Source organism: Silene latifolia, chromosome X (genome assembly GCF_048544455.1).
Source record: "Silene latifolia isolate original U9 population chromosome X, ASM4854445v1, whole genome shotgun sequence".
Lineage (NCBI taxonomy): Eukaryota > Viridiplantae > Streptophyta > Magnoliopsida > Caryophyllales > Caryophyllaceae > Silene > Silene latifolia.
The window spans coordinates 241,508,458-241,513,462 of record NC_133537.1 but is presented as its reverse complement, the minus strand read 5'-3'; the positions used below and the strand labels follow the sequence as shown (position 1 = coordinate 241,513,462).

Genomic DNA, 5,005 nt, shown 5'->3' with positions numbered 1-5,005 from the left:
AGACGCGCGGATCATGGGGAGATTAGCAAAACAGAGATGCTCATTTCCTTCGAGAGGAGCATTTCCTCAAATTTTCTTAAGGACTTAATAGTCATTTAATCCCTTAGTAACCCTAATCCGTGTACCTAATCTTTAGTATAAATACCCCATTGTACTACTTAGATTAGCATGCTCTCTTAATACTTTCTTAATCAAGTTTTAATCATTCCTTAATCTTGTAATCAACTTTTAATCTAGACTTAATACAAATCTCAATACTTAATCTTTCCTTAATTTCTCTATTGTTCTTCATTTATTTTGGGTAATTAGAAGATTATTTGGGTTTATTTGGAGGATTGACAACCTTCCATAAATCATCAAGTACTTCTATTATTCTTTGCTTTATTTGTTGGAATCTTTTTCATAAGTATAATTCTCTCTTAGCCTTGTTTAATTATTGTTAATCATTTTCATTTATTCATCATGTTTTGCCTTGCTAGTATGATTGACAACCTTGTTAGCATGTTAAACTTGATAATGAGTGAGTAGTTTCCTTAACTAGGGTTAATGGGGAATTAGGGGAAACCAACATGGGTATTGATTCATGCTTAATCTAATATGTTTTCATAATTAATTTGCTTGCTTGTTGTTATTTCAACTTATGCACATGTTATGTTTGATGAAATGTGAGCCTATGAATCCTTGCATTTTTTACCCATCACCTATCTTTTCAATGAGACTTGTAAGCTTATACACCAACTCGAGTCTCATTAGACCATGCATATAGTTGGATAGGAAGGACTAAGTCGACTTGTAGGTGTTGTACAATCTAATCGATTCGGCTCCGGGACCCAAACCTTCTTAGGGATTGTAAGCTTATATACCAACTCGATCCCATCACAACAATAAGTGCTTGCATGTAGTAGAGAACATGTTTGTATGATCAACTCCCATAAATCCCCTATGAACCCATGACACCCTAGTACTTTTAATCAATTGTTTACATCTCATTTTAATCACCTTGCTGGTTTTTATTACCTTGCTTTTATATTATTGATTAGTTTAGTTGATCTCCTTTCTCAACCCAAATTGTGACACCCTAAGACACAACCATTTGCAAGTGAAAATCCTACATCAATACCCGTCCCTTGGGATCCGACCTTTACTTACCTCTTTGCTAAGAGTAGTTTGTGAAGTTATAAATATTGTTTTGGTTAAGTAGCTTTTGACGACGAGTTTTAACCGACACCAAAAATGGCGCCGTTGCCGGGGACGGTGTTAACTTGATTTGATTTTCATTAATTGTTTTTAGTTGTGTCTTTCTTTAACTTGGGGAAGTCAATCTCCTCAAGGTTGTTCTAATTGTTTTCGAGTTGTTTGATATTTTGCATGTCTAGGAGATCACAAGGTAACTTGTTACCCATTGATATAAGGATTTGTCGTCATTTCCCAATCAAAAACTATTTATAAAACCCAATTAAAAAGTAGTATTTAATCGGGGTCGAACACAAAGATGGCGGGGGTTAGATACTTGGTTTTTTTAAGTCTTTAGTTTAGTCAAACAAATGTAAGAGGTTGATTAATTGTAAACTAAGATGCAAACGAGTTAAACAAAATTAAACTAAATGGAGTTGTATTCAATTAATGGGAGAACTAGAGTCTTCGGGTTCACTTGGGTAGGAGAGCATAAAACAAGATTAAAACAAGATATGGGTGATGACAATGATCAAGGAATTAAGACTAATTTCCTAGTCACCTTAAGTTCATTAACAAGTTGTCACTTAATTAAGATGAACTCGGCACTAACATGGCTTATAGACCTTCCAATAGCATAAGCACCAAGACAAGCCAAACATGTCAAAGGAAGGTTCAAACTTTCATTCAAACGATTCTACGAACACTTAATATGAATGAGAACAAGACCGATCGATCTAGTAATCATAGCATAAAGACCATCCAATAGCATAATGCACCAAGATAAGTTAAACATGCTAATAAAAGACTCAAACTTTCGTTCAAACATTTCATCGAGCACTTCATATGCATGAAAGTAAATACCAAGTAATCACCCAATTCCAAATGTTAATAACCCAATTTTACACCCATTAATGACCCAATATCCCCCTAAACTCTAGAGGAGACTACTCGCACAAATTAAGAGGAAATGAACAAACTTGGATAATAATGAAAGATGAATTTCTTCTTGTCTTCCAATTACAACCCAAATATTAAATGTAAACTATTGAGAAATAAAGAACTTGGATGAACTAAAGAAGAATTAAACTATTAATTAAAGGAAGATTACAACTTTTATTTGAATGAAAATGAGAGATGAAATATTAGGTTTCTACAATATTGAGAGAGAATAATAATCTAGTCTAATTTTCTAGTCTAATTGGAGGTAGTGTCTTCATGTATTGTGTGTAAGGTCTCCTTTTTATACTACCTAATTAATAATACAAATAATAATGCTAATATTAATCCTAATATTAATATTAATATTAATATTAATATTAATATTAATATTAATATTAATATTAATATTAATATTAATAATCTAATAATACACTCAATCACCTCACAATACAAAAGACACGACTTAAATAACCAAACAATAGATCTCATGGGTTGGGAGCCGGGGTACCGGCCACTGGCAGCGAGGCCGGCTGGGCACTCTCTGGAAAATGGAGGATAGTATTGAAGGTGGTGGGAGCCGGTCGAGGGGCAGCAGACGGGTACCCGTCTGGGAAGCACGACATGATAAGATTTGTGTTATGAGCCGGTTGACCGGCCACCGGTGACAAGGCCGGCTGGGAGTTCTCTGGAAAGTGGAGTCAATTCGTTGCGTATTACCAGCCGGTTGGGTAGGAGGCAAACAGTGGGCCGTCTGGGAAGCACAATTTATTTCCAATTGACAGGATTTCGATTTCGAGTTCGTCATTGGTGATTCAATTGATGGTGCGAATTCATGCTGGTTGTTGATGCAGGTGCGTGAACACGAGCAGGTGGTTGTCGAGTTCGCCGCTGGTTGTTGACGGCGGAGTAGAACGGAGATACTGGTGTGGTATGGTGATGAGCCGAGGAGAGGGGATGTTGCTACCGTTGGTGATGATGGGCGGCAGTGGTGTTGAGTTGTTGGTCGTTATGGCGAGAAGTGGAGGCTATCATGGTTGTGGGTCTGAGGTGAGGCAGTGGACACGGGGAGTTGTTGGAGATGAAGGAGATGATATGATTGGGGATGCTTGGTGATTGCGGGTTGTTTGATGCAGAAATGGTGGCGTGAGAATGAGCATGTCATAGGAGCAGACGGAGTTGGGTTGGAGTCGTGGTGGAGATTAATTGAGGTGTCGAAGGTTGATGATGAAAATGGATTGAATTTGGTGATGGTGCAAGGTGATGACGGGTTGTTGCAGCTGAGTTCAGGCGAGGTGCTGGTGATGCGTGGTAAAGTTGGACGGGACTGATGATGAATGGAAGAGGTGCAGGAGAGTGGAATTGGTGGTTGAATTTGGTGATTATTAATGGAGGTGAGTTAATGGTGAGTGTGATGAAATGCAGGGGAAGGAAGAGGAGTATGGTGGTGTCGATGGTGAAAGGGAAAGGTCAAAGTCAACCTTCGACTTTTATTTTGGTTTTCATTTGATTCTCGCTTTGCTCTTGGCCCGTCTCATCTCCGTTTCGACCCGATTTGCTTCTTACTTTCCGCCTCATCTACAAATTACGAACAATAAAACAATAATAACACTAATATTATTAAAACAGATTAATAATTAAATTAAATTGAGACGATTAATTATTATAAATTAGTAAATAAAATGAGCCTTTTAATCATTTAAGCACGCAAAATTGAGTCGGAATAAGGTATAAATGCGGGGTAAAATACGACTAAAATACCACTCATCACCCATTAATCTTACCAAGGATGTCTTAGTCTAGTGGTTAAGACAGAGGTATTGTGGACAATAGGTCACAGGTTCGAATCCCCCCTCCCCCTTATTGTAATGCGACTATGTGCGCGCTTCGTGAGACCAAAAAAAAAAAAAACCCATTAATCTTGAAATTGAAAGAACTTTGACCAACAATAGAAGACTTGGTAGAGGTACTTTGAGAGGTATTGGAGAAATTGTGAACATTCAACCAAATAACATTGAGTTTACCAACCCTTTTGCAAGATAAGGAGAGAATAACCCAATACAAAACCCACCACAAAATCAACCCACAATGCCTAAATTCTCTTCACATTCCGTACCAACCGAGGAGAACCTACCAAATGGTACTCCTACACCACAACATTTAACCGGTAATTTCATTGCCAAATCTTCATTCATACAATTAGTTGAGAGAAGTCAATTTGGAGGGATGCCTAGTGAAGAGCCTCACTCACATATGGAGACTTTTTGTGACTATTGTGATGCGATTTCTCAAACCGGAGTTACTCAAGACCAAATCCGATGGGTCTTATTTTCTTTTTCTTTGATTGGTACCGGGAAACAATGGTTGAAAATCCTAGACAAGGCTACTCTTGGTATTGATTCTTGGAAGAAATTGGCACTTTCTTTCTACAAGAAATTCTATCCTCCGAAAAATACTAACATGTTGAGAGCCCAAATCACCGGGTTCAAACAAAGGGATGAGGAATCTTTGTACGAAGCATGGGAGAGATTCAAGGACACCTATCGTTCTTGTCCACACCATGGACTTAGCGAGTGGTTCCTTGTACAACAATTTTGGAATGGTATATATGAAGACTCCCGAAACATTCTCAATATGGGATCCAATGGTATGTTCACCGAAGTTGATGACAATTAAACATGGAACAAAATTGAAGAAATGGCGGTCCATAACTCGCAATATAGTAGACCTCGGAAGGCTACTAGAGGAGGAAAGCATGGGGTGTTGGGGTTGGTGTCCTTAACAGTTAGTGCAAGGACTTATAAATCTCTAAAAGGATCAAAGGGCATACTTTTGGTATTATTATCAGTTGATCCACGTTTATCAATAACGGTTGGCTTGCTAGATAAGTTTG

At 37.9% G+C, this 5,005-nt stretch overlaps 1 non-coding gene across 1 annotated transcript; it reads right to left on the bottom strand.

Annotated features, from left to right (window-relative positions):
- Positions 1 to 4,572: 4,572 nt before the first annotated feature.
- LOC141625129 (small nucleolar RNA R71) lies at positions 4,573 to 4,679 on the bottom strand. Its single transcript, XR_012534925.1, has one exon. It is a non-coding gene; the product is annotated as a small nucleolar RNA R71 (small nucleolar RNA).
- Positions 4,680 to 5,005: the final 326 nt, after the last annotated feature.